At 39.2% G+C, this 11666-nt stretch overlaps 2 long non-coding RNA genes across 2 annotated transcripts; one reads left to right on the top strand and one right to left on the bottom strand.

Moving 5' to 3' along the window:
* Window positions 1-5941: 5941 nt before the first annotated feature.
* Window positions 5942-11404, bottom strand: LOC146516516 (uncharacterized). Its single transcript, XR_014874682.1, has 3 exons — window positions 10710-11404; window positions 6262-10615; window positions 5942-6083 (listed from the first exon to the last, which is right to left on the bottom strand). It is a non-coding gene; the product is annotated as an uncharacterized LOC146516516 (long non-coding RNA).
* Window positions 7126-8588, top strand: LOC146516517 (uncharacterized). Its single transcript, XR_014874681.1, has 5 exons — window positions 7126-7238; window positions 7333-7555; window positions 7740-7905; window positions 8026-8108; window positions 8207-8588. It is a non-coding gene; the product is annotated as an uncharacterized LOC146516517 (long non-coding RNA).
* Window positions 11405-11666: the final 262 nt, after the last annotated feature.

Below are 11666 nucleotides of genomic sequence, written 5' to 3' on the forward strand. Positions count from 1 at the left end.
ATTTTAGGGCTCATGCAGTCGGCACCAGAGCATGTAAAGTGGGACCAACCAACCAACTTTGGAGGAGACATTTAGCTCAGCTCAGTTGAGTAGACATTTGTACTGACACATGCTACCATACAAAACAAAAGTTATAAGCCGATATCTACAGTAAAATAAATATATAAATAAAGTGCTGCAAGGGACAATCTTGTAATCCTTATGATAGCCCATATACTGACCCACTTTTACAGGCTGTACAACCAATGTATGAATAAACCGACTTTAAAACACATCATCCTGTATGGGTAATTGCAACCATACTGTGCTTATGGAGAAATATTATTTAATGTACAAAAATATCCCTCATATAGTATACTGTGCAAAAGAAGAGAAATATTTTCTCAAGGTGCCGACATGGATTAATGAAGTTGGAGTCGCCGACAGTCAGTGTAGAACATCCTCAACACATTTTCATTTGTTTTGTAATTTCTGAGTGAGATCATGTTTCATAGCTGGTCTCAGAAGCTGGTGAATGTATCCAAAGAGACAACTGAGAGATACTTTTCAAAGTCTGTCTTGCAAAGGTCAATGCAGTCCAGAGTTAATGTCCTCTTCATCAATGTAGTTTCCACGGTTGTTGTGAATGCGCTAAGCTATTATTAATCGAATAATAAAGATGATCTTGGGCATTCCCACAATGAGGTGTCAGTGATGAAGTTTTCACTACCAAACTGTGTGACTTAGTTTTACTCATAGATGTAAAAGTGTTCTCAGTAGAATTCAGCTGAGAGGACACAATGGTGTTTGTTTTTGACAGGCCTAAACTCCACGGGCCTGTACATAACATCAACACTGTACACACACCCAGGGAGCTAAATCAGGATCAGCATAACTTCCTTCTTACTGGAAAGGCATCACCCCCGGTTTTCCAAACCACACTGAGCTAAGATGGTAAAGCACCTGATCTTTGCTGACGTAATTCCCAGTGTTTCTCATAAAAAGTGAGATATTAACACTGAGAAATATTGCTGAAATTGCATTTATTTTTCTTAAGAACTCTCAAGCTGTTCACCGCCTGTTTTGGATGGTTTATTAAATGCAAACACTTTCACATGTACTTTTACGATCACACAAAAAAGGAGGGATTTTTGCTTTTGTGGTTTTTTTTTAATAGGTTATTATGCTATTGGTTTACTTATTTGGGCCACTGAACATTTATTTGGGCTGTGTGTGGTCCATAAATTAACAAGACTTTGACAGTAGTAGTTCTAATGCCTAAATAAGATGACAAATGTTTTATCAAAATATACTTACAATGGATAAAGTAAAAGTACTTATTATACAGAATGGTCCTTTTCAGTGTTTCATGCAATATATTACTGGGCCATGGTTACTGATTAACTAACATCTATATTATCTATCTATCTATATCTATATTTACAGCACTGTAGTCTCCTATATCACAGAAATGCCTCATAAGCTACGAATACATTAAAAACGGTACTTTAGCGATGCTTTTGAGTAACTGCACCTAATTACAGCTCACCAGTAATTCTCATTATTTCATCTAGTGACATATTAACGGTACAGTGTTCTACTACTTTCGTACCACCTCAGTGCTTTTTCCATTGCATGGTTTCAGTTGTTCTTTTTTTTCTTTTTTTAATAAATGAATCAGTGAACACTATAAACTGAAAAACATAACTGAAAACCAACTTTTATTTTTCACAGAAAGCCTTCTCACATTTGAAGTCATGAATTGTTTTGGGTTTTTTTTTTTTTTAGTAAACTGGCCAATCAGCAAGCAAAGCCAGTATTCAACATTTCTTCCAAAGTCTAAATAAAACCTAATGATCATTATTATTGGTGTCATATGCAGCAGTGTCTGTCCTTCTATGACAATTCACTTTTTGATTAAAAAGTATTAGATATTGACACACCTTATTTTCCCATGTACACCACCACAGTGGATTTATAGTCAAACTGTAGCTCTGAAGGTCTCCGGAGGTCTATGATCAGTAAAGTACAACTCTATAAGCAGTCTATAATCTACTTAGACACTTGTGAAAGTCTATAATGAAGAGACGCCTTCATGAAAATATGGAGGGTTTGCAACAACATACAAATCACTAGTTACAGTGGTTAAAAAGAGATTTCTTAGATTAGAAATGACCAGTTAACATATAAAAGAGCCTAGATCGTTCTGGAAAAAAAATTGACAGATGAAACCAAGTTTAACATGTACCATAAATATGTGAAGAAAAGGCTAGAGAAGGAAAGGAACAACTCATGATCCAAAGAATCCCATGTGACCTGTCAAACATGGAGGAGGCCATTTTATGATCAGGTCACTAGTGTTTATTGATAATGTGACTGCTGATATAGCAGGATGGATTGTTACACGTACACAGCTATACCTTTTGGACAGATTCAGTCAAATACTGCTAAACTGGTCAGACATCACTTCACAGTGCAATGACCCAAAGCAAAAGCAAAGCAAAATTTTTAAAGGCAAGGAAAAGAAATATTCTTCAATGGCCAACTCGGCCACCTGATCTCCACCCAGGAGAAAATTCTTTTCATTTAGTGAATGGAAAACTGAAAGCAGAAAGCCCTGCAAACAAGCTGAAACTGAAGATGGCTGTAGCAAAGGTCTGACAAAGCACTGACATGATATTTGGTGATGTCCAGAACTTCTAGAATAACTTCTAGACTTCTTGCAGACTGCAGTGTCTTAAAAACAATACATTAAATGTATGCTGTTGTACAGTGTTTTTGGTTTGGTTTTTTTTTCCAAACCCCTTAACCCTCTACTGCATGACTTTTTAATTTTTGAGGAAAAAAATATTTCTATTTTGGGGGAGCTTTAGGGTCCCTAATAATATATCAATCATAAAATTTGACACCCTGCCCCCCCCCCCCCCCCAAACAGATATTGGTTTGTTGCTTCAAGGCAACACTGTGCAACAAGGGTAGTAAAATGCCAAGTTATTCTATAATAAGTTGTATTAGTACAACAAGGATGAACAAACAAATAAACAATGTAAACATTTCACAAAACAATAAAACATCAAAATACATCCAACATTTGACCCTAACCCCATGCACGCACACACTCGCGTGCGCACACACGCACACACACACGTTGTGTTTCCATCACTTTTGGGGACATTACATTAACTTACATTAATTTCCTGGAGACTTATCCTGACTCTACCCATCACAAGTCCCTGCCTGAACCTTACCCTAACCCTGACTCAAGCCTTCACCCTAAAATTGAATGATTTATCTTGCAATTTGTCCCCATAAAGTAGGCGAGACCCCACAACAATAAGTAATACATGACCACACACACTGACACCCACACAGCAATATTGGTATGGCAGGGATCAGGCCCACACAATGTGCTTACACATGGCCCACATACCGCAAAGAATAACGGCCCTTTGGTGGCCCAGACCTGGTTTGCCAGAGGTGGCACACACATTGGCCAGCACAAGGCCAGTTTCAGACACCCTGGTCATCCTGTGCTGGCCCATGTGTGGATTACCTCTGGCAAACCTGATCTGGGCCACCAAAGGGCCGTAATTCATTGCGGTATGTGGGCCATCTGTAGGTGGTGTACAGCCATGGGCCAGTTGTAGATACACTGCTGGCCCTGTGCTGGCCCAGAACAGTTTCAGCTCTGGCCCCAGATGTCAGCATAATGTGTACCTTAATCAAGCCATGCAATAACAACATGTGCCAGAACATGCAAAACAGTGCAAAAGTAACATGCCGAAACTCTGTTCAGACAGTGAATGGACTGATTTTTATATAGCGCTTTTCTACTCTCCCAGATTACTTAAAGTGCCGGCTTGATACCAGATCCTGGCCAGACCTGCTTGCTATGTGGGCACTAACACGCACAAAGACACAGTTACTTTACCAACTGACTCCTGACCCCTGAGCTCCTAAGTGTCCCTCAAACCTCATTCAGGGATCCACTCCTCTACTTCACTGTCACTCTCTGAAAGCTCACTGTCCTCACTTTCTGAGGACAGAAAGTGCACATTCCCTTGGTTTCCTTGCATAAAAGGAACACAGGACATCCATGTCCTGTAATTATGAGTAGATTGTAAAGTAAAAAACATTGGCTATGATCATATAAATGCACACAAACACATCTCTACACATATATGCAAATACATTATATTGCCTGAAAAAAATTGGGCTAACTGCGCAGTGTTGCCTTGAGGCAACGAATGAAAATTAACAGTTTTACTGTATAAAAATTGTTAAAAAGTAGAACAAACAATCAAATATGCTTCTTAACATATTCATGCACATACAAGTATTTTTTAATATACATTTATTTCACTATAAACATGTAAAATAGTGATCTTTATCTTGCCTCCTGAGATGTCTCTCATGTCCAAGGGGTCCTGCCCCCCCCCCCCCCCCCCAAAATGAAAGTCACACCACCTTCAACTCATCATTTTATTGGAAAGAGATGTGCCTGGTAGCACTATTTGAAAAAAAAAAAGTGCCAGTGTAAGGCATGAAAATGTGGTTTGTTGCCTATGCAACGCTATGCAGTTGAGGGTTAAATTAGATGAACATTTCAGCGTCTGTATTGTTTGATTTAAAATGTATCTAAGAGTTCTGTCCTTAATATTTACATAACCTGGAAGGGAAAGTCTGCAGATTTATAATACGTTTACAACATCTGTCCTGCACCAAGGCAGACAGCTTTTTATGTTTACTAAATAGAGTGATTGTGTGAAACAGTGCTGTTACATTTGCAGACATGGTTTACCACTTTACAGTCTGTATAATCAGCACATTTGGTTTCAAAGAAAATGGGTAATTTTCTAGGTCTCGGAACTTCTGAAATAGGACACAAACTGTGACACTCCTTGACACATCCATCTCTGTCTGTTGCCCTACTTTGTGCTCTTTTAGTACCAACCACAGGCCAAACAAATGTTTTCCCTAGATATAGATATAAATTATTTTTACGCAAATAAGCATCAAAGATGAGAAAAAGACAAGAATTTCATAAAGTGGTAATTTCCACATTTTTACATTATTATTACATTATTAAGTTATTACCACTCAATTAGCAAAGTTATAACCAGTTAATATCCAAGTAATACCATGGTAGCAACAGTGGTTACAGATGGGTAATATTACACAGAAATATATGTCAATTTATTTAATTTATGAATAATAAGGGCCCATGGATTTGATTTCAAATATCCATCCATTTTCTTCCGCTTTATCCGGGGCCGGGTCGCGGGGGCAGCAGCCCAAGCAGAGAAGCCCAGACCTCCCTCTCCCCAGCCACCTCCTCTAGCTTATCCGGGGGAACACCAAGGCATTCCCAGCCCAGCTGAGAGATATAATCTCTCCAGCGTGTCCTGCGTCTGCCCTGGAGAACCTCGCCCAGGAGGCGCCCAGGGGGCATCCTTGTCAGATGCCCGAACCACCTCAACTGGCTCCTTTCGATGTGGAGGAGCAGTGGCTCTGCTCTGAGCCCCTCCCAAATGGCCAAACTTCTCACCCTATCTCTAAGGGAGACGCCAGCCACCCTTCGGAGGAAACCCATTTTCGCCGCTTGTATTCGTGATCTCGTTCTTTCGGTCACTACCCACAGCTCGTGACCATAGGTGAGGGTAGGGACGTAGATCGACCGGTAAATTGAGAGCTTCACTTTTAAGCTCAGCTCTCTCTTCACCACAACAGTGCCCGCATCACTGCAGCCGCTGCACCAATCCGTCTGTCGATCTCCCACTCCCTTCTCCCATCACTCGTGAACAAGACCCCGAGATACTTAAACTCCTCCACTTGGGGCAGGGTCTTGTCCCTAACCCGCAGTAGGGACTCAAATATTAGATTTCAAATATGTATTTAAAATCAACTGGTTTATGCAAGCATGGATCTATTACTGCGGTCAAGTGAGCCCTCACTTACGAAGTCATAGTCAAGCTAGCCGCACCAAAAATGTTGTTGCACTACTCTTACGCATATTACGGTATCGGTGCCGACTGGCTTAGAAACGCAGTCTTTTGTGTCCTGACACTATTTTGCTTCACAATCCACTCCCAGTTTTGGTTCATCTCCACTTTTCCCCCTGTGATCCACAGCCCAAATTACTGTATGATTCAGAGAAAGTTAACAATAAAATTTACACAATTTACTGTACTGTACTTTTAATGTCATCATCTTTGACCTCAGATTACAGGAAAACTGTAAGAGGTGACGCAGATATTTCACTGGATTCTGACTCTGGGTGACCCCCACTCTTCACCCTGTCATCCACAGCCAAAATTACTGTACGGTTTTCCAGAAAATTGATAGTAAACTTTGCACAATTTACTGTACTGTACTCTATATATTCTCATCTTTGACCTCAGATTACAGGAAAACTATAACAGGTGACGCAGATATCTCACTGGATTCTGACTCTGGGTGACCCCCACTCTTCACCCTGTCATCCACAGCAAAAGTTACTGTACGGTTTTTGAGAAAATTGATAGTAAAATCTTCCCATTTTGCTTTACTGTACTCTACATATTGACATCTTTGACCTAAGATTACAGGAAAACTGTAAGAGGTGACGCAGATATTTCACTGGATTCTGAATCTAGGCCATCTCCACTCTTCACCCTGTCATCCACAGCAAAAATTACTGTACGCTTTTCCAGAAAATTGATCGTAAACTTCACGCAATTTACTCTACTGTAATTTTAATATCCTCATCTTTGACCTCAGATTACAGGAAAACTGTAAGAGGTGACGCAGATATTTCACTGGATTCTGAATCTTGGCCATCTCCACTCTTCACCCTGTGATCCACAGCAAAAATTACTGTACGGTTTTCCAGAAAATTGATAGTAAACTTTGCACAATTTACTCTACTGTACTCTACATATTCTCATCTTTGACCTCAGATTACAGGAAAACTGTGAGAGGATATTTTCACTGGATTCTGAATCTAGGCCATCTCCACTGGCCTAGAGACCTGTGATACTTCTTGCAGGCCTTTCAGACTGATCTGGTAAGAGCATTTGGTAATCGGGCCTACAACAGGCCTGTCATGTTCATGTGTGATGGATCCCTGGTACTCCTCCGATCCATTTCCATGACATTCTGCAGAACAAGTCTAGAGGATCTGCTGCATAAGTACTATGTCTTACTGAGTGGCCAGCAATTCAACATTCCCATTCTTCATCGATGTTTGAGCCATGTCATGAAAAATGCCAAGGACCTTTGTAAAAAAACATTTATATCAATAATTAAAAAAGAATACAAGATTTGTAATGTAAAGGTCCTACTAACAGTGATTTCATTCATTCATTTCCCCAGCATTCCAGAGAACTACAGGCTTGGAATGCATGTGTTTGGGCTCCTTGCATGCTGTGATAACTTAAAAGACATGGATGATGTTGTCCATAGTGCAGCAATAGTGTTTTGCAGTCCTTGTAGTGGAAGGAACGTAACAAAACACTACAACAACTTGAAAATCCTTATGCAAAAACGGGGGACCCTGGATTTGGATGAAAAGACTGTGATTGCTGAAGATTACAAGGTTAGCTAAGATTTATTTTTTAAGTAACCATATTAATAACTTTTTTACTTGTGTCTGTTGCAAATGAATTAATGAATTCACATTATTTTAAAAATATATATTTTAAACCACAATAACATTTTACATAATTAATTTTTCTTTGGTTTGATAACTTGCTGAATACAGATATATATCTGTTTTACAGACTGATGTTCAGAATGCCCCCTTGAAGACCCATTTCCAGGCAATTGTTGACAATGCAACACTGGACTGTGAGGGCGAAAGAAACATCTTTCATGCACCCAAATTTATTGCCGGTCTGGTAAATCACCTTCTACCACATGCATCTTTGTGGTCATCAATGATGCTCGGTACGTTTTTTTATTTGTTGTATTACTATCTTAAATTGTCAGTTATTCATTAATGTAAATGTGCTAAATGTTGAATTATCTATTTTAATTATGTTTTTGAATTGCTTGTATTCTCCTTAGGGGATCTTGGACGTCATGGTACTGGTCCTGCTTACCAGCAGCTCAGTAAACTCTATGGTGACATTCAGCAATCCAAGAACCAGGTATTATAGCGAGAAGAATAAGTGAAAAAGAAACATAAATTGTACATAAATGTACAATACATAGATACTGACTTAATCAATGTACTACTGCATTTAAGAATTTTACACAAGACAACAGAACCCAAGGAATCATGGAGAAAAGCCAGTGGGATTTGAAAAAAATCCGTATCCAGAGAAGGAGACTGACAAGGCTTGATGACTTTGTGGAAATTTATCAAAAAATGCACGATGCCCTCCTGCTATGAATAACACAGTACTGGTATGAATAACTTCCTAATAATGAAAATTGTGTTTTATACAACAAGAACAAGAAACTAAGAAAAAGTGAAAACATTTGGCTATGACTATAGAATTAAGAGATGATCTTAAAAGTCTTTTTGCGTGGAAATGGAGAAATGGAAAGACAAACGCAATAAATGAAAAGGTGTGTACGTGTCACCGTTAGTGACAGAACTGCCACTGAAGAAAAAGAAAACTGAGGTAAGTCATCATGTTCCCATTATTTTCAATAATTAAACCTTGTGATGTCCTCCTGATTGCCATACTCCTTTTGTCCTCTGGGGTAAACTATAAAAAAATTATCATCCGTCTCCATGTTTCAATGTTTTATCAAACTGTATTCCAACTGATTACTTGAAATCTTTATGTGTTTTGACATTGTATTACACCTAGCCATGGGCCTTAGTGAACCCCCACTTTAATGCCAAAAAATGCATGTCCATAGGTGACATAAGTGGAGGAGGAAGCTCAGGTTTTTTGCTTTTTGCTGGTCACACCATGTACAGCTTTGTTTTCAGCAGTTGTAGGCCAAGGGCATATGAATTAAACAAGCTTTCAAGGCTGATTATTGTCTTTTGGAGACCTACTGTATTAAGCACAGCTCGCGTGCCCTGACTGCAGGCAAGCAAGTTTGCAATCATACACTAGCATGTTCTCTGTACAACTGGACCGGGCATCACATACTGCCCATGTTTTTATCTCATAGTTCCTCTGTTTACTTGGGACGTAATGTTGGACAGAGTCCTTTAAGGGGACTAGGCACTCATACACAGTCATATCAGTTCCTGTATGGTACACCAACAGCAGGACAGATGCTCACTCGTTACATACATCTCAAATCAGAACAAGTTTGTCTCATTCATGACCATTTTCTTTTGTATATTATATTCTATTATATAAAGTCATTCAAAAATGTTATCTGTTAACAGATAAAAGGGAAGACCACTGTTCAAACCTTTAAACAGGAACAGCACAAACAATATGATGCTCGTCAAAACCAGGTATTTTTAGAAATGTTTTTAATGTCTACATTTATGTTTTTTGTGTTATTGTCATAAATGACACTGAAAATTGACAAGTGTCTATCTTTGTAGGATGAGAGCCAGGAACAAATAGCCGTTTGCCCAAAAATAGCAACATACATGGCTAATAAGGCATCGGTCACAGTATGGAAAAGTGATTTATGTGCCTTCAAAGTGGATGCAATTGTTAATGCAGCTAATGAAAGTCTCTCTCACATGGGTGGACTTGCAAAGGCACTGTCTGCTACTGGAGGACATACTATCCAAGCAGAGAGTGATCTCTTCATTGCCAAAAATGGCAAATTAAAGGCTGGACAAGTTGCAGCTACCACAGCAGGCAAACTACCTTGCATGAAGCTGATTCATTTGGTAGGCCCGTGTCTGCAGAATAACCCCATAGTGCACATGATATCCCATGCAAAGTAAATTTTAACTAAAAGTATTTTGTCTGTGAAGGTTCTCAGTCATCCAGGTCATCGTAGTCAAAGGAGCTTGCAAAGAAAAGCGTCTGGACTTCTTTAAGTTGCTTGAAGACGTTTCACCTCTCATCTGAGAAGCTTCTTGAGTTCTAAGGTCAAATGGTGGGGAGTCCCAGATTTAAACATAGTGGGAGTATCCCCCCACAGAGGGACAAAAGGACCCCCTGATGATCCTCTAATCGCCTGAGCCAAGGTGTGAAACTGGGTGTGGGTCCCAATCAGAAAACTGAAACCCTGGCTGATTGGGACCCACACGTACATACTTTTAATGCTTACTTATTTTAATGTAAGGTCTTCAAGGGGGCATTCTGAACATCAGTCTGTAAAACAGATATATATCTGTATTCAGCAAGTTATCAAACCAAAGAAAAATTAATTATGTAAAATGTTATTGTGGTTTAAAATATATATTTTTAAAATAATGTGAATTCATTAATTCATTTGCAACAGACACAAGTAAAAAAGTTATTAATATGGTTACTTAAAAAATAAATCTTAGCTAACCTTGTAATCTTCAGCAATCACAGTCTTTTCATCCAAATCCAAGGTCCCCCGTTTTTGCATAAGGATTTTCAAGTTGTTGTAGTGTTTTGTTACGTTCCTTCCACTACAAGGACTGCAAAACACTATTGCTGCACTATGGACAACATCATCCATGTCTTTTAAGTTATCACAGCATGCAAGGAGCCCAAACACATGCATTCCAAGCCTGTAGTTCTCTGGAATGCTGGGGAAATGAATGAATGAAATCACTGTTAGTAGGACCTTTACATTACAAATCTTGTATTCTTTTTTAATTATTGATATAAATGTTTTTTTACAAAGGTCCTTGGCATTTTTCATGACATGGCTCAAACATCGATGAAGAATGGGAATGTTGAATTGCTGGCCACTCAGTAAGACATAGTACTTATGCAGCAGATCCTCTAGACTTGTTCTGCAGAATGTCATGGAAATGGATCGGAGGAGTACCAGGGATCCATCACACATGAACATGACAGGCCTGTTGTAGGCCCGATTACCAAATGCTCTTACCAGATCAGTCTGAAAGGCCTGCAAGAAGTATCACAGGTCTCTAGGCCAGTGGAGATGGCCTAGATTCAGAATCCAGTGAAAATATCCTCTCACAGTTTTCCTGTAATCTGAGGTCAAAGATGAGAATATGTAGAGTACAGTAGAGTAAATTGTGCAAAGTTTACTATCAATTTTCTCAAAAACCGTACAGTAATTTTTGCTGTGGATCACAGGGTGCAGAGTGGGGGTCACCCAGAGTCAGAATCCAGTGAAATATCTGCGTCACCTCGTACAGTTTTCCTGTAATCTTAGGTCAAAGATGTCAATATGTAGAGTACAGTAAAGCAAAATGGGAAGATTTTACTATCAATTTTCTCAAAAAACGTACAGTAATTTTTGCTGTGGATGACAGGGTGAAGAGTGGGGGTCACCCAGAGTCAGAATCCAGTGAGATATCTGCGTCACCTCTTATAGTTTTCCTGTAATCTGAGCTCAAAGATGAGGATATTAAAATTACAGTAGAGTAAATTGCGTGAAGTTTACGATCAATTTTCTGGAAAACCGTACAGTAATTTTTGCTGTGGATGACAGGGTGAAGAGTGGGGGTCACCCAGAGTCAGAATCCAGTGAGATATCTGCGTCACCTCTTACAGTTTTCCTGTAATCTGAGGTCAACGATGAGAATATATAGAGTACAGTACAGTAAATTGTGCAAAGTTTACTATCAATTTTCAGGAAAACCGTACAGTAATTTTGGCTGTGGA

This window comes from Neolamprologus multifasciatus, chromosome 6, assembly GCF_963576455.1.
Source record: "Neolamprologus multifasciatus chromosome 6, fNeoMul1.2, whole genome shotgun sequence".
Taxonomy (NCBI): domain Eukaryota; kingdom Metazoa; phylum Chordata; class Actinopteri; order Cichliformes; family Cichlidae; genus Neolamprologus; species Neolamprologus multifasciatus.